This window comes from Stenella coeruleoalba (genome assembly GCF_951394435.1).
Source record: "Stenella coeruleoalba genome assembly, chromosome: 5".
NCBI classification, from domain to species: domain Eukaryota; kingdom Metazoa; phylum Chordata; class Mammalia; order Artiodactyla; family Delphinidae; genus Stenella; species Stenella coeruleoalba.
The window spans coordinates 130,306,803-130,326,229 of NC_137150.1; the positions used below are offsets into that span (position 1 = coordinate 130,306,803).

General features: G+C 35.7%; 1 pseudogene across 1 annotated transcript; it reads right to left on the minus strand.

The window, feature by feature from the left end:
• Positions 1-343: 343 nt before the first annotated feature.
• On the minus strand, positions 344-19,053 carry LOC307186411 (annotated as a pseudogene). The gene is made up of 3 exons: positions 18,874-19,053; positions 5,598-5,839; positions 344-594 (listed from the first exon to the last, which is right to left on the minus strand). The product of its transcript is annotated as an uncharacterized misc_RNA (transcript).
• Between the last annotated feature and the right edge of the window lie 374 nt (positions 19,054-19,427).

Genomic DNA, 19,427 nt, shown 5'->3' on the forward strand with positions numbered 1-19,427 from the left:
TTTTTATAAAAAAAAAATTAAAGGAGATAATCCTTGTATTTATAATTGACAAATAGCAAAAATACATATAGGTATGTACACATAACTGAGTTAAATGAACCCCAAAGAGCTATATTTTCTATTTCAAATTAGGTCATTTATTGGTAGTCAACATACATCATCTGTTAGTGCCCAAGCTAACAGATGCCAGAAGACATAAAGCAGACATGCTTATAAATAATAAATTCTCTGAAATTCTTGTTTCTCTTGCTAAATAGGTCTAGGGTAATCTCAATTCATTGACTGAATAATGTTGTGTCAAATCCACTCATGGTAGCGGGTACTGGGTTACTAGGGCCATAGTTCAGTAGAAGCTAGAGAATCCATAACCTCCATAGCACAATGGACCACAATGGCAGCCAGATCTGAAGCTTCTATAACCAGAGCCATGTCCGTAGCCTCCGAAGCCACAACCATAGCCCAACCTGCAGAAGCTGCCACATCCACAGCCATAGCCATAGCCCAGACCACTGAAGCCTCCATAGCCACAGCCCAGGCCTCCATAGTAGTTGCGGTCAGGGGTGGTGAGTTTGGTTTGCTGTTCAAAGCAAGAACCTAAGTGTGAATATCAGCATGTGTAGAGGGATGCTTATATACCCTGGTCAGAACATGTGGTAAAACATGTGGCCATTCTTTTGTATCATTCCAGATTATTCACTTACTTGAGGCAAATTGTTCATCTGTTTGCTGACACAAGGAAAGGCACACACTCATTAAAATATTTGAGCTTGGTTAGCTGCCTGGTCAAAAGGCCCTTGAACTCATTACAGTCTTTTTTAATGAGAAAAAAAAAATCTGTCTTCAAAGTCACAAAATAAAACTTCCCTGAATAGAATTCTTCATTACTAAGCATATTACATCATTCATATTTGATGGAGTTTTCTCATTAAATATTTTCTCATTTTCATAGCATTTTTTGGATTGTTGTGTATTAATTCCACCTAAATTTAAATACGCTGATCAAGATTAAAGTTTTTTGTTTTTTGTTTTTTTGCAGTACGCGGGCCTCTCACTGTTGTGGCCTCTCCTGTTGCGGAGCACAGGCTCTGGACGTGCAGGCACAGCGGCCATGGCTCACGGGCCCAGCCGCTCCGTGGCATGTGGGATCTTCCCGGACCGGGGCACGGACCCATGTCCCCTGCATCGGCAGGCAGACTCTCAACCACTGCGCCACCAGGGAAGCCCAAGATTAAAGTTTTTAAATCTATAAAATTCTCCAAATAAATATCAAATTTATTTCCATTTGTATACACATATAAAATATATATACATATACATATATATCATATATATATACGCACACAAGACAAACTCACTTTCAAAACCAGTCTGAAAACCATTAAAAAATATTCCCTTTGCACAATTACCCACTTTTCCAGAATGGACAATACCCAAAATATGATCTAAAAATGCAGATGATCTTGGCTCTATGCTACACAGTTACCATTTTTCTTCTCTCCTCTATGCTTCTTTATAATCCATATATCATTCTCTTCTTAAACATCTCTTTAAATCTCATTCTACGTTCATTCCCAATACATGCTTGAACCAGCTAGGTCTTTTGTTCTTACCCACTTTTTCCAATCAATATTTTATCCCTCTACTCACGTCTCTAATTTTACCATAATAATTTTGCTCTTAAATTTTTCTTTTCCAATTCTGTGTATACCAGACCCTTACTTTTTCTCAGGTAATCAGCAAATATTTTTTTCATAGTTACTTATTCATTAAGGTTTTAAATTTAAGATATATATATATATATATATATATATATATATATATATATATATGTTTGTATGCTCTTAAAATCATACAATATTTTTTAACAGGGCTTCTTAAAATCCTCTTGCCTTGAAATCTCCAAAAATGAATGTGCAGTGATGAAATGACTGAGACAGGAATCAGGTATATGAAGTAGTGGGCCAGTCTTCTGCTGTTTCTCAGTTTGCTCTGTGAAGATAGTAAACCCATTCCAAGTTTAAGCCCCACTAGATGTGCCCATATCTTGGACACACATATATATGTAACACATTTTCTTTATCCATTTATCCATCACTTTTCTCTTAGGTTGATTCTATACCTGGGCTATTGTAAATAATGCTGCAGTGAACATGGGAGTGCTGCTGCACAGCTTGTGGGATCTCAGTTCCCCGACTAAAGGTTGAAACCGGGCCCCAGCAGTGAAAGCCCAGAATCCTAACCACTAGCCCACCAGGGAACTCACCGCAAATATCTTTTAGAGTTAGTGTTTTTATAACATTTTTGATAATACATTTCCCTAACTGGATTTGTTTACTGTTTTTCCAAACAAAAAATATTTGTTGAATTAATGAAAAACTAAATTCTGCATGACACACAACTTGTAATCATTCTCTAAGTTGAATTATGGACTCAAATGGCTTTCAGGTTTTAAAGGAATATTTAACTCAAAGGAATAATTAATCCTACTGTTAAATCCTGTTTTTTCCTTTAGCAAACATTATTCCATCTTTATTTTTTATTCTGAAAAAGAAAATAGTTGGCAAAAACTATCTTTTTTCCTCAGTGAGTCATTTTGAAGTCAAATGATCACAAATAAATCTAACAAGTTTAAGAATTCCATGAATGATTAAGTAAATTTGCTAGATTGTCTGTGATGAGGGCTAATTTATGTTCTTATTTCCAATGAAAATAGCTATGCTCACATGAGATAAAATCCAATAGATTTTACAAATTTTTAAAAAATCTCAATAATGAAATATACCATGACTTATTTGTGTATTTTCAAAGAAAATAATATTATGTCAATATATAATTAAGAACAAAAAATTGTGAAACAATGCTGTGAAATATATGAGCCAAATATTTTTTATTGACTTTTTTCTGGGTTAAAAAATAAAACAATTATAATATCCTTTAGATACTAATTATCTTTGAAAACAGAAAAATGTTTATTTCTTTTGAGATTTTTTTGTGTTTTTTTGTTGTTGTTGTTAGTTCAGTGGACTCAAAGACTTGCACAATTCTTTGTTAATCTTTTTGGGAGCTTTCTACAAGAAGACAATCAGTTGATTGTGAAGCTCAGATCCTGTGTTGATGTGCTAAATGATGAAAATATATTCTTCCACTGGCCAAATTATAGCTTTTATTAGGAAGCTAAGGGCACTTCTACCACGAATTCAAAATGTGTTTCTTAGACATAATTAATTAAATCATAAAATAGGATGTAATAAAATATGATAATGCATTTCACTAGGAGTATCATGCACACTAGATTGTTTCCCAGTCTAATGATGTTGATGGCTATTTTTATTTTTAGACCTATAAGGCATGTCCATAGACTGTGGAACTATTACCTCATTAAGTGTGCAAAATGGAGCCACACAACTCTATCTCACCTGCTCTGTACACTGAGACTCTACAACACCCAGACTGAATTGATTGAAAGGATAAGTGATATCTTTCAAAACCAAATTTCTCTTTATGTAGGTTAAGTATGTACCTTTCAAATGAAGACTTTGATCTTGTATAAATATAGGTATACATGTATAAATATAATAGATATAGATATAGGTGAAATCTAGATAAAGCTAAAATTGAAATTGAGTTTTATTTTTTATATGTTCTATAAGAATAAAATGTTATAAAAATGGTAATTCTATCTAAGAAGGTGAATCCTCTTTCACATCCCCCATAAATTCAGTTAAGTTCATGGAAGCTGAGCAAAGCTTTCAAGATACTCCATTTGCTTGTATGAATGGGGAAAATACACTGAAGAAGGCAGCTGCATTCTGGCACCTAGATTCAGAAGATCTTGGCCTTGGTCCTGATGCTATCACTAGAGCTAATATATAATTCTATAGAAGCCAATTACTTTTCTGAGATTTTTTTAAGCTGAGAAATGTGGTACAAAGCACTGCTGACATTTAATGTTTGTTTATGATACTGCTATCTGACTGAATCAAATATATTTGACCAGTTTAAACAAAATATCCCCTCCTGGATACAGAGAATAGATTGGTGGCTGCCAGAGTGAGGGGGTTGGGAGTGGGCAAAATGAGTGAAGGAGGTCAAAAGCTGCAAACTTTTAGTTACAAACTAAGTAAATCACGGTGATATAATGTACAGCATAGTCATTATAGTTAATAATACTATATTGCATATTTGAAAGTTACTAAGAGAGCAATGTTAAAAGTTCTTATCACAGGAAAAGAAAATGAAACTGTGTGTGGTGATGGATGCTAACTAGAATTATTGTGGTGTATACAAATATTGTATACAAATATTGAATCATTTTGTTGTTTACCTGAAACTGGTAGAATGTTATATGTCAAGTATACCTCAATAAAAAAATCTTAATTTTATATTATTACCTGAATATATCATTTTATTTTAGGAAAAACTTGGTATTTGCTTACATATTTTTCTTATTTCACCAATGAAATGTCCCCTCCTCTCCATTTTTATAAGGGGAAATTCAGATTTAACTGAAATTCAGATTTATAGGAAATCTCTTTGGATATAGCTGTGCTTGTTATCAGCTTAAGCTAAAAAATAAATTAGTTCACGATTATGTCTTGTTGTTTTTTTCCCTTCTTAGCTTGAAAAAATGGCCAATATAATGATGGTAGTAAAGAAGAATACCATGTCAAGTCATGAAGATTCAGTAAGAATATAGGAAAGCTAACAGAAAAGTCTTAGTTAAAACGTTTTCAGTTAAATGACCTCATATGAAAAACGTTACCCTAATTCATTATTTACTTATAGATCAGCTGCTTGATGAAAATATCAAAGAAAATAATGTGTAGAAGACTATGATACACAGGGTGGATTATACTAAATATAAAAACTTTGGAAAGGTGGTTTACTTTCATAGCCTAGTGATGGTTTGATCTATTACCATGTATTTGCATTTACAATAAAAAGCCAAATAGATTTTGAATAAATGGAAGGATTCATTATGCATTTGGACTGAATTGAGAAATGTGAGTTAAGTTAAATAAAACACATGTATTTGATAAATAAATATATAGATATGTTAAATCGGCATTGCTTTTTGTTGTTGACTTAAATCTGAATACTATCTAAACAAAAGCAAGAGATGTAAAAATATTAAATCACTAACAGTTTTGAAAAAATCTTTTCATATTAGTCTAGAATTAGTCTTTATATCAGTCTTTCTATCTGTATGGATATTTGTGAGGTATATGGAAAACAAAAATGATTCTAAGCCAAGGAGATACCATCCCTTACTGACAATTGAGTAGAATGGAACCATCATCACTTCCATATAATTGAGTTTCATGAACAAGACAAAAAATATATTTTGTTTTCAAATTTAATGTTTTACTGAAAGGTAAACAGATAATCCAGTTAGCTTTAAAAAAATATTAGAGGAGTCTAGGATTATGATGGAGGTATAGGAGTGTATTGAAAAATTGTCCAAAATTCTGAGAAGCTAGATACTTCTGTGCAGATAACTCCAGTATGATCTTTGTGGTCCAATTTTTGAGATCAGATTTGGAAAGCCCCATGTAATTTCAGATATAGGGCTCCTAGGGTAAGATTTCAGTGGAAGCTAGAAAATCCATATCTATCTTCCACAGAATGATGGGTAGTGATGGCAGCCATATCCAAAACTTCCATAACCGGAGTCATATCTATAGCCTCGGAAGCCACAGCCATAGCCCAGTCTGCGGAAGCTGCCACATCCACAACCGTAGCCATAGCCCAGACCACCAAAGCCTCCATAGCCATAGCCAAGGCCTCCGTAATAGTTGCTGTAATGGCTCTTGGTGTCAGGGGTGGTGAGTTTGGTTTGCTATTCAAAGCAAGAACCTGAGTATGAATGTCAGCATGTGTAGAAGGATGCTTATATACCCTGGTCAGAGCATGTGATAAATCATGTGTATACCCTCCTTTTATGTCATGTTTACATTATATATATACTTGGAATAACTCATTAATTCTTTGTCCCCTGACACAGGGAGAAGGCCTCACACTCATTAAAATATTTGGGATCACCTTGTTACCTAGTTAGGGTGTCTCTTAAAAGTTATTGCATCACTTTATTAAATCATCACTTGGCACACTTTAAATATACACAATTATATTTGTCAATTATACCTCAAGAAAGCAGGTGAAAAAAGTTATTGAACCACTTTATAAGAAGGAATGCTGTATCTTCAAAGTCTAGACATATCAGACCCCAAATACTATTCTTCATAGTCAGGCATACCAATCAGGTTTGATTGTGTTGTGGTTTTCAATTAAATATTTCATCATCTCTGGTTTTCTTTAGATACTTCACTTAAGAAAATTAAACCAAAGAAATTGGTCAAAGTTCTGTAATCAATAATATCCTTTTAAAGCATATTTTCCTCTGTCCCAAAACTGGATTATTTATTTAGTTCAGAAATAAGAAAACAGAAACATTTGAGAGCTGGAAAGAACCAGTTTGACTGTTGTGAACACTAGTAAGGAACTTTAGAAAAATAAATCTACTTTTTATTTAGTTTTAGAACATTGACCATCATAACTGACATACTTTTTACTTTTCATGCTACCTTAAAAAATAAAGAAACATTATTGCTTTTTATGTTGATGAGCCAATAATGACATAATTATTAATTAAAATCCATAGTTTACTCTTCATTCTTTGTGTTGTACCCTTCTATGGGCTTTGACAACCATGGGATAAAATTGTTCAGAAACTGATGGCAAATCACAGTAATCAAAAATTTATTTCAAAAGTAGCTTTAAAAGCATATTAAAAGTTATCTTCTCAAATCCTGACCCTATTCTCTGGCATGTCATCTATCCAAGTTGCCTCCAAAGTGTACATATTCCTCCCTGTCTTTACATTCACCATTTCCTCCTGTTTATTCACCCATATATCTATCTTATACAATATCCTTTTTTTAATTAATAAATTTTATTTGAAGAATAGTTTTAAGTTTTCAGATTAATTGAGCAGGAAATACAGAATTCCTATATGCCACCCCCCATACACACACACACACACACACACCAATATTAATATATTAATAATTAAAATCTGTAGTTTAGATTAGTGTTCACTCTTTGTTGTACTGTTCTGTGGGTTTTGACAAATGCATAATGTCATTAACCTCTATTACAGTACCATACAGAATAGTTTCACTGCCCTAAAAATCCCCTTTGCCCCCTCTATTCTTCCCTCCCTCCTTCCAAACTCCTGGAAATACTAATCTTCTGACTGTCTTCATAGTTTTTTCTTTTCCAGAATGTCATAGTGGAATCATGCAGTATTTTGCCTTTTCACATTGACTTCTTTCACTTAGCAATAAGCCTTTATGATTCCTCCTTATCCTTCTGTGACTTGATAGCTCATTTCTTTTTATCCCTGAATAATATTCCATTGTCTGGATGTACCACAATTTATTTATCCATTCACCTCTTGAAGGATATCTTGATTACTTCCAAGCTTTGGCAAATAGGAATAAAACTTCTATAAACATCTCTGTTCAGGTTTTTGTGTGGACATAAATTTTCAAGCCATTTGAGTAAATACCAGGGAAAATGATTACCGAATCTTTTCCATAAGACCATTTTTAGCTTTGTGAAAAACTGCCAGACTGTCTTCCAAAGTTGCTGTACCATTTTTCATTCCCATCAGCAATGAATGATAGTTTCTGTTGCTCCACAATCAAGCCAGCATTAACTGTTTTTAGTGCTTTAAATTTTAGCCATTCTAACATATACATTACTATCTCTTTTTATATATCATCTAGCCTCTGTCCTCCAATTAGCCATTAGGCTATGGTGGCTAGGTAAAATTGTGATGTACATAAAATTTCTCTCTGGCACCCATCAATTTTCACTCAGTCTATAATTACTTAGTTAATCTCTTCCTTTTCCTTCTTCTTGTATCTTTACTTTTATGAAAACTGTTTTCCCTTTTATTCTCTTTGCTTTTTCTGTGCTTTATTTATTTATTTTTTTGGTCCCCTTATTCTCAGGAAACACCATACTAGTCTCACTAAGATATTAAATGTTTGTTAAGGTTTCTGATGTTAAAAAAATAATACAAATCCAAGGGCTCTATCAAATTCAATAAGATACCATTAACATTGGAAATGTCTTCAGCATCTCCAAATTGTAGATGTTATGTTAAAAGATAAGGGGTGGAAAAAGACAATTGAGAGCAAAAGTCCCTCATCTGACTCTAAGAAGTTAGTCACTTATAGCTGAAGCTTATTCCAAACCTGGTTAAATTTATCTAGTTTTGCGTTTAACATTTGGCTCTAGTCCTTAAGTTCGTGTGAACTTTATATAACCTCAAATATATTGTTCAGGTTCTTTTAGTCTTTTAAGTAATTTTCAAATGATGAATTCTCCCAACTGGATTTATTTACCTCTCTTAATAGCTACCATGTAATAAGAACACAACAAATATGTGTTGAAAGGATGAATGAATTCTAAGGTCTTTAAAATTAAGCATCACGCTTCTGACAGGCATGGGTAACTCTGTGATGGCATCTAAACAATAAAGATTTAAAGGAGGAATAACCTCAAATGGCTTTCTGAATTTAGAGGAACATATAACCATCATTTTATTTGCACTGGGTTTTTTTTAAAGCATAATAATGAATTATATATTATATATAAATTTCAGTGTAAAATTTGATGAATTCTTATAAATAGGCATACACTACTCATACTAAGCATGCCCTAATGCCTAAAGTGTCTCTATGCTCCTTTTTTTTTTTTTTGTCCTCACTCTCTAGAGATAACCATCCTTCTAGATTTTGACAGCAGTTTTTTTAGATCTTATCAATAGTTTTCCAAAATGATTTTCAGGTTTACAGTCTCACCAACAATGTAAGAGAGCACCACTTGCTCTAAATCTTTGAGAACACTTGCTATTTTCAGACTATTTAATTTTGATCATTCTTGTGGGAAAGTAGTAGTAGCTGAGCATTGTTTTAATTTGGCTTTTACCTGATGAGTAATAGCACTAGGGACCATTATATACATTTATTGATCAGCTAGATAACCTTTTGGAAGTGGCTGTTCAATTATTTTGTTTATTTTTAATTGCATTTGTAATATTTTAGTATTGATTTGTAGAGTACTTGGGTAAAAGTATTTTGTCAAATCTGTTTTAAAAGTATTTTCTCTATATATGTGGCTTGTTTTTGCACTTTAAAGTGATGTCTATGTATGAACAGAATTTCTTAATAGAATGAGTCCAGTTTATTAATTTTTAAATTTTATGTTTAATGCTTTTTTGTCTTAAAAAACTCTTGGCTACCTCACCACTTATTTTTTAATTCCTTTGTCTTCTCTCTTCAGAACTTGTTCCATTTTTTATTGTTCATCCTACATTAAAAGACAGTTGTTAATTTCAATATTTCATTCCCATTAAGTCAACAGGAAGCCATAAAATCAGAAATAACTCAAACAGGTTTAATGATGTCACACGCTGACCATTTAATTCTGCCATATCTTCCCTCAGTTGTGGTGCTGATGATCCTGTGATGCATTTTCTCCGGACCAGTAACAGCTTTTCCTTAAAAGAAGATTTTGGAGCTCTTCTGTTAATTCCAACACAAATCAATATAATGTACCAGTAAGAGGTATAATAATAAAGCTGCATTATACTAAGAATGCTAAGCAGTTTCTCCAAATAGTTATACTGATTGTAGTTTTTCTTTAGCTACATAAAGTCTTTCTTTAGACTATGATTCTATTGTCCAGTTAGGGGGTAAAGTATTTTCGTATGAAATTATGTTTTATTCAGTCAAACTGAAGATTACCATCCTCCAATAGTGACACTGAAATATATCTACCCTCACGTATTTACTATGAAGCTACGATTCCTCTCCTGAGTTGAATAAAAGGATATGATCTGGCTGAGTAAATCCATTCATATGTGCAGTAAACAAGTCTAAGCTTTTCAAATGCATTATAATAATTTTTTAAAAGTAGAGTTGGCTTTAACACTATTTACTAGAACCTATTTTTACAAAGAAGCTCAATTAGAAATTGATAGTTTGGAGGAGGAGCTTCAAGATGGCGGAAGAGTAAGATGCGGAGATCACCTTCCTCCCCACAGATACACCAGAAATACATCTACATGTGGAACAACTCTTACAGAACACCTACTGAACACAGGCAGAAGACCTCAGACCTCCCAAAAGGCAAGAAACTCCCCACATACCTGGGTAGGGAAAAAGAAAAAAGAATAAACAGAGACAAAAGAATAGGGATGGGACCTGCACCTCGGGGAGGGAGCCATGAAGAAGGAAAGGTTTCCACACACTAGGAAGCCCCTTTGCGGGCGGAGACTGTGGGTGGCAGAGGGGGAAAGCTTCGGAGCCATGAAGGAGAACACAGCAACAGGGGTGCAGAGGGCAAAATGGAGAGATTTCTGCACAGAGGATGGGTACCGACCAACACCCACCAGCCCAAGAGGCTTCTCTGCTCACCTGCCGGGGCGGGAGGGGGCTGGGAGCTGAGGCTTGGGCTTCAGAGGTCGGATCCCAGGGAGAGGACTGGCGGTGTGAACACAGCCTGAAAGGGTTAGTGAGCCACAGCTAGCCGGCAGGGAGTCCAGGAAAAGGTCTGGAACTGCCGAAGAGGTAAGAGACGTTTACTTCCCTCTTTGTTTCCTGGTGCACGAGGAGAGGGGATTAAGAGCGCTGCTTAAAGGAGCTCCAGATAAGGGCACGAGCCGCGGCTAACAGCACGGACCACAGAGATGGGCATGAGACACTAAGGCTGCTGCTGCAGCCACCAAGAAGCCTGTGTGTGAGCACAGGTCACTGTCCACACCTCCCTTGCGGGGAGCCTGTGCAGCCCACCACTGCCAGTGTCCCAGAATCCAGGGACAACTTCCCCAGGAGAATGCACGGCACGCCTCAGGCCGGTGCAACGTCACGCTGGCCTCTGCCGCCGCAGGCTCGCCCGGCATCAGTACCCCTCCCTCCCCCCGGCTTGAGTGAGCCAGAGCCCCCGAATCAGCTGCTCCTTTAACCCCGTCCTGTCTGAGCAAAGAATAGACACCCTCAGGCGACCTACATGCAGAGACGAGGAACAAATCCAAAGCTGAATTCCAGGAGCTGTGGGAACAAAGAAGAGAAAGGGAAACTCTCGCAGCAGCCTCAGGAGCAGAGGATTAAATCTCCACAATCAACCTGATGTGCCCTGCATCTGTGGAATACCTGAATATACAACGAAACATCCCAAATTGAGGAGGTGGACTTTGGGGGCAATGATATATATTTTTTCTTCCTTTTACTCTTTTTGTGAGTGTGTATGTGTATGCTTCGTTGTGTGATTTTGTCTGTATAGCTTTGCTTTTAACATTTGTCCTAGGGTTCTGTCTGTCCGTTTTTTTTTTTGTTTGTTTTTTATTACTTACAAAATATTTTTTCTTAAAAATTATTTTTTATTTTAATAACTTATTTTATTTTATCTTCTTCTTTCTTTTTTTCTCCATTTTTTTTTGTTTGTTTTGTTTTGTTTTTGTGTGTGTGGTACATGAGCCTCTCACTGTTGTGGCCTCTCCTGTTGTGGACCACAGGCTCTGGACACACAGGCTCAGTGGCCATGGCTCACGGGCCCAGCCACTCCACAGCATGTGGGATCTTCCCGGACTGGGGCACGAACCTGTGTCCCTTCTATTGGCAGGCGGACTCTCAACCACTGCACCACCAGGGAAGCCCTTTTCCTCCCTTTTATTCTGAGTCATGTGGAGGACAGGCTCTTGGTGCTCTAGTCAGGCATCAGGGCTGTGCCACTGAGGTGGGAGAGCCAAGTTCAGGAAACTGATCCACAAGAGACCTACCAGATCCACGTAATATCAAATGGCAAAACTCTCCCATACATCTCCATCTCAACGACCTTGGAGTTGAGAGTTGGAGTTGCCAAGACCCAACTCCACTCAACAACCAGCAAGTTACAGTGCTGGACACCATATGCCAAACAACTAGCAAGACAGGAACACAACCTCATCCATTAGCACAGAGGCTGCCTAAAATCACAATAAGGCCACAGACACCCAAAAACATACCACCAGATGTGGACCTGCCCACCAGAAAGACAAGATCCAACCTCATCCACCAGAACACAGGCACTAGTCCCCTCGACCAGGAAGCCTACACAACCCACTGAACCAACCTTAGCCACTAGGGACAGACACCAAAAATAATGGAAACTACGAACCTGCAGCCTGCGAAAAGGAGACCCCAAACACAGTAAGTTAAGCAAAATGAGAAGACAGAAAATCACATGGCAAATGAAGGAGGAAGGCAAAAACCCACCAGACCTAACAAATGAAGAAGAAATAGTCAGTCTACCTGAAAAAGAATTCAGAATAATGATAGTAAAGATGATCCAATATCTTGGAAATAGAATGCAGAAAATAGAAGAATAGTTTAACAAGGACCTAGAAGAACTAAAGAGCAAACAAACAGTGATGAACAACACATTAAATGAAATTTAAAATTCTCTAGAAGGAATCAATAGCAGAATAGCTGAGGCAGAAGAATGGAAAAGTGACCTGGAAGGTAAAATAGTGGAAATAACTACTGCAGAGCAGAATAAAGAATGAAAAGAATTGAGAACAGTCTCAGAGACCTCTGGGACAATATTAAACACACCAACATTTGAATTATAGGGGTCCCAGAAGAAGAAGAGAAAAAGAAAGGGACTGAGTAAATATTTGAAGAGATTATAGTTGAAAACTTCCCTAATATGGGAAAGGAAATAGTTAATCAAGTCCAGGAAGCACAGAGAGTCCCATACAGGATAAATCCAAGGAGAAACATGTCAAAACACATATTAATCACGGTATCAAAAATTATATACAAAGAAAAAATATTAAAAGCAGCAAGGGAAAAATAACAAATAACACATAAAGAAATCTCCATAAGGTTAACAGCTGATCTTTCAGCAGAAACTCTGCAAGCCAGAAGGGACTGGCAGGACATATTTAAGGTGATGAAGGAGAAAAATCTACAACCAAGATTATTCTACCCAGCAAGATCTCATTCAGATTTGATGGAGAAATTAAAAGCTTTACAGACATGCAAAAGCTAAGAGAATTCAGCACTGCCAAACCAGCTTTACAGCAAATGTTAAGGGAATTTCTCTAGGCAAGAAACACAAGAGAAGAAAAAGACCTACAATAATAAACTCAAAACAGTTAAGAAACTGGTAATAGGGATATACATATAGATAATTACCTTAAATGTAAATGGATAAAAGGCTCCAACCAAAAGACATAGACTGGCTGAGTGGATACAAAAACAAGACCCATATATATGCTGTCTACAAGAGACCCACTACAGACCTAGGGACACATACAGACTGAAAGTGAGGGGATGGAAAAAGATATTCCATGCAAATGGAAATCAAAAGAAAGCTGGAGTAGCAATTCTCATATCAGACAAAATAGACGTTAAAACAAAAACTATTACAAGAGTCAAAGAAGGACACTACATAATGATCAAGGGATCAATCCAAGAAGAAGATATAACAATTGTAAATATTTATGAAGCCAATATAGGAGCACCTCAATACATAAGGCAAATACTAACAGTCATAAAAGGGGAAATCGACAGTAACACAATCATTATAGGGGAGTTTAACACCCCACTTTTACCAATGGACAGATCATCCAAAATGAAAATAAATAAGGAAACACAAGCTTTAAATGATACATTAAACAAGATGGACTTAATTGATATTTATAGGACATGCCATCCAAAAACAACAGAATACACATTCCTCTCAAGTGCTCATGGAACATTCTCCAGGATAGGTCATATCTTGGGTCACAAATCAAGCCTTGGTAAATTTAAGAAAATTGAAATTGTATCAAGTATCATTTCTGACTGCAATGTTATGAGACTAGATATCAATTACAGTAAAAAAAAATATGTAAGAAATACAAACACATGGAGGCTAAACAACACACTACTTAATAACCAAGAGATAACTGAAGAAATCAAAGAGGAAATCAAAAAATACTTAGAAAAAAATGGCAATGAAAACCAAACAACCCAAAACCTATGGGATGTGGCAAAAGCAGTTCTAAGAAGGAAGTTTACAGCAATACAATCCTACCTTAAGAAACAAGAAACATCTCAAATAAACAACCTAACCTTACACCTAAATCAATTAGAGAAAGAAGAGCAAAAGAACCCCAAAGTTAGCAGAACAAAAGAAATCATAAAGACCATATCAGAAATAAATGAAAAAGAAATGAAGGAAAGAATAACAAAGATCAATAAAACCAAAAGCTGGTTCTTTAAGAAGATAAACAAAATTGATAAACAATTAGCCAGACTCATCAAGAAAAAAAGGGAGAAGACTCAATTCAATAGAATTAGAAATGAAAAAGGAGAAGTAACAACTGACACTGCAGAAATACAAAGGATCATGAGAGATTACTACAAGAAACTATGCCAATAAAATGGACAGACTGGAAGAAATGGATAAATTCTTAGAAATGCACAACGTTCTGAGACTAAACCAGGAAGAAATAGAAAATATGAACAGACCAATCACAAGCAAGGAAATTGAAACTGAGATTTAAAATCTTCCAACAAACAAAAGCCCAGAACCAGATGGCCTCACAGGCGAATTCCATCAAACATTTAGAGAAGAACTAACACCTATCCTACTCAAACTCCTCCAAACAATAGCAGAAGGAGAAACACTCTGAAACTCATTCTATGAGGCCACCATCACCCTGATACCAAAACCAGACAAAGATGTTACAAAGAAAGAAGACTACAGGCCAATATCACTGATGAACATAGATGCAAAAATCCTCAACAAAATACTAGCAAACAGAATCCAACAGCACATTAAAAGGATCATACGCTATGATCAAGTGGGTTTTATCCCAGGAATGCAAGGATTCTTCAATATAGGCAAATCAATATATTTGATACACCATATTAACAAATTGTAGGAGGAAAACCATATGATCATCTCAATAGATGCAGAGAAAGCATTCGACAAAATTCAACACTCATTTATGATAAAATTCCTACAGAAAGTAGGCATAGAGGGAACTTTCCTCAACATAATAAAAGCCATATATGACAAACCCACAGCCAACATCATCCTCAATGGTGAAAAACTGAAACTATTTCCACTAAGGTCAGGAACAAGAGAAGGTTGCCCACTCTCACCACTATTATTCAACATAGTTTTGGAAGTTTTAGCCACAGCAATCAGAGAAGAAAAAGAAATAAAAGGAAACCAAATTGGAAAAGAAGAAGTAAAGCTGTCCCTGTTTGCAGATGACATGATACTATACATAGAGAATCCTAAAAATGCTACCAGAAAACTACTAGAGCTAAATAGAGAATTTGGTAAAGTAGCAGGATACAAAATTAATGCCCAGAAATCTCTTGCATTACTATGCAATAATGATGAAAAATCTGAAAGTGAAATTAAGAAAACACTCAATTAACCATTGCAACAAAAAGAATAAAATATTTAGAAATAAAACCTACCTAAGGAGACAAAACACCTGTATGCAGAACATTATAAGATACTGATGAAATAAATTAAAGATGATACAAAGAGATGGAGAGATATACCATGTTCTTGGTTTGGAAGAATCAACATTGTGAAAATGACTCTACTACCCAAAGCAATCTACAGATTCAATGCAATCCGTATAAAACTATCACTGGCATTTTTCACAGAACTAGAACAAAAATTTTTAAAATATGTATGGAAACACAAAAGACCCTGAATAGCCAAAGCAATATTGAGAAAGAAAAATGGAGCTGCAGGAATCAGGCTCCCTGACTTCAGACAATACTATAAAGCTACAGTAATCAAGACAGTATGGTACTGGCACAAAAACAGAAATTTAGATCAATGGAACAGGATAGAAAGCCCAGAGATAAACCCACATACATATGGTCACCTTATCTTTGATAAAGGAGGCAAGAATATACAATGGAGAAAAGACAGCCTCTTCAATAAGTGGTGCTGGGAAAGCTGGACAGCTACATGTAAAATAATGAAATTAGAGCACTCCCTAACACCATACACAAAAGTAAACTCAAAATGGATTAAAGACCTAAATGTAAGGCCAGACACCATCAAACTCTTAGAGGAAAACATAGGCAGAACACTCTATGACATAAATCACAACAAGATCCTTTTTGATCCACCTTGTAGAGAAATGGGAAAAAAAAATAAACAAATTAGACCTAATGAAACTTCAAAGCTTTTGCACAGCAAAGGAAACCATAAACAAGACCAAAAGACAACCCTCAGAATGGGAGAAAATATTTGCAAATGAAGCAATAGACAAAGGATTAATCTCCAAAATTTACAAGCAGCTCATGCAACTCAATAACAAAAAAGCAAACAACCCAATCCAAAAATGGACAGAAGACCTAAATAGACATTTCTCCAAAGAAGATATACAGACTGCCAACAAACACATGAAAGAATGCTCAACATCATTAATCATTAGAGAAATGCAAATCAAAACTACAGTGAGATATCATCTCACACCGGTCAGAATGGCCATCATCAAAAAATCTACAGACTATAAATGCTGGAGAGGGTGTGGAGAAAAGGGTACCCTCTTGCACTCTTGGTGGGAAAGTAAGTTGATAAAGCCACTATGGAGAACAGTATGGAAGTTCCTTAAAAAACTAAAATAGAAATATCATACGACCCAGCAATCCCACTACTGGGCATATACCCTGAGAAAAGCATAATTCAAAAAGAGCCATGTACCAGAATGTTCATTGCAGCTCTATTTACAATAGCCAGGACATGGAAGCTACCTAAGTGTCCATGGACAGATGAATGGATAAAGAAGATGTGGCATATATATACAGTGGAATATTAGTCAGCCATAAAAAGAATGAAATTGAGTTACTTGTAGTGAGGTTGTTGGACCTAGAGACTGTCATACAGAGTGAAGTAAGTCAGAAAGAGAAAAACAAATACTGTATGCTAACATATATATATGGAATCTAAAAAAAAAAATAAAAAATGGTCATGAAGGACCTATTGGCAAGACGGGAATAAAGATGCAGATCTACTAGACAGTGGATTTGAGGTTACGGAGAGGGGGAAGGGAGAGGGGGAAGTGTAAGCTGGGACAAAGTGAGAGAGTGTCAAGGACATATATACACTACCAAATGTAAAATAGATAGCTAGTGGGAAGCAGACGCATAGCACAGGGAGATAAGCTCCATGCTTTGTGACCACCTAGAGGGGTGGGATAAGGAGGGTGGGAGGGAGAGAGATGCAAGAGGGAAGAGGTATGGGGACATGTATATGTATAACTGATTCACTTTGTTGTAAAGCAGAAACTAACACACCATTGTAAAACAACTATATTCCAATAAAGATGTTTAAAAAAAAAAGAAATTGGTAGTTCAACATTCTGTGTCGGAATATTTGCAAATCAAAATAAATAGAGGTGGTCCACCAGCTGTGATAATTTATCTCTTCAAAGACACATGGCCAGAACTTTCAAGATGTTTTATTTGATAGTACTTAAAAGGGAAGTGCTCAAGGAATGGGATAGGAAGCATGGTGAAGCAGACTGTCTAGTATTCAGTAAAACTGGTTCTCGTCTTAGTCTGTCCTGCTCATGCCATTTTTGATCATTAGCAATTCATTTTAATTTTTGGAGGTACTTTCCCATCTAAGATTCTGTTTTGTTAAGTTTTACAGTGCCCCAGCCAGCTTCACATTTCTGTCATTTTATTATTGCCTTGGTTTTATTGAATTTAATAACTCAAACAAAAGATATTCACTTTTGTTTCACTACCTAAATATATAACATTTTTTTGGCAAAATGCTGACATTTTGTTATGTGTTTTTCACAGTCAAATATTTATTTGAAGTACTAACAAGAAGTGACCCACTTTTTGAAGGTCAGCATTTTAAGACACTTGTTAGAATGTATAAAGCTTCAGATCAGCCATAACCTCAATACAGATTAAAAAAAAAAGGACCTATATACACTACCAAATGTAAAATATGTCCTGATCAAATGTCATTCCCAAGGAATGACAGTGATTTTTAAGTTTCCCTGATGAAGTGCAAACTATTTCAATGTGCTGATAATACTGAGGAACAATGTCATGTCACACCATGGCAGACCATGAGGAAAACATGATAGAGATTCACAAAAAGAAGTTCATTTTTCAATGTATATTTAGAGAGAAGTTTTATTCTATCATCTTGTTTTCTTATCACTGAAAGAGCTAAATAAATATCAATTTGGGACAAAACAGAAGGACACTTATTCTTCATGTTAGTTTCACTTTAAATATGAAAATATATAAAGTTGATATTTCAGTGCTGGTTTTAAATACCAATGTTATCTAAACAAAAGCATTGAATAAGATCTGGTTTAGCATTCAGAGAAAAAGATCTTTATTTCAACTGAGGGTTATGGTTTATGTGTATCTATCTAGCCATATGGGTGAGTGTAAGATCTCCTATTACCTTAGCTCTTCATGGAGTAGTTTATTTTTTTCATTGTCAATTAGGTGCAATTACAAATAATCACATTGATATTGTGAGTTAAATAAAAAAATAACAGCCATGTATGCTGTCTTAACTTAGGAAAATTTATTGCAAAAGGATTAGATAAATCCCACAGTTAAGAAAGCATGAATAAGAGACAAAAAGAAACATGAAGCAGACAATTATGAAATGATAAATATTCCTAAAATCTTAGACACTAAATACTTTTGATCTTGGCTTGGTCCTGGGTGATCTTGTTTGGTATAGTTATTTTAGTCAGACTTAGATAATTCTTTTATGGCCTCAAATATTGGGCTCCTGGGGTAGGATTTCAACAGAAGCTAGAAAATCCATATCATCCATAGAAGAATGGGTAGCGATGGCAGCCATATCCAAAGCTTCCATAACCAGAGTCATAGCCATAGCCTCTGAAGCCACAGACATAGCCCAGTCTGCAGAAGCTGCCACATCCACAACCATAGCCATACCCCAGTCCACCAAAGCCACTATAGCCATAGCTCAGGCTATGGCTATAGTATTTGCTGTAGTAGATCATGGTGTCAGGGGTGGTGAGGTTTGTTTGCTGTTCAAGACAAGATCCTGAGTGTGGATCTCAACATGTGTAGAGGGAAGCTTATATACCCTGGTTAGAGCATGTGATAAATCATGTGTCATTCTACATAGTACCTGTATAGCCTTCCTATGTGTCATTCTACATATTACCTGTAATGTTATAACTCATTAATCTGCTGTCTCCTGACACAGAGAGAGGTCCTCATTCTCATTAAATTATTTCAGGTTACTTAGCTTCTTATTTAAGATGTCCTTGAGCCTGTTGCTTTGATTTTATGGGAAGAAATGTCTGACTCTTCAAAATTTGTGCATTCCAA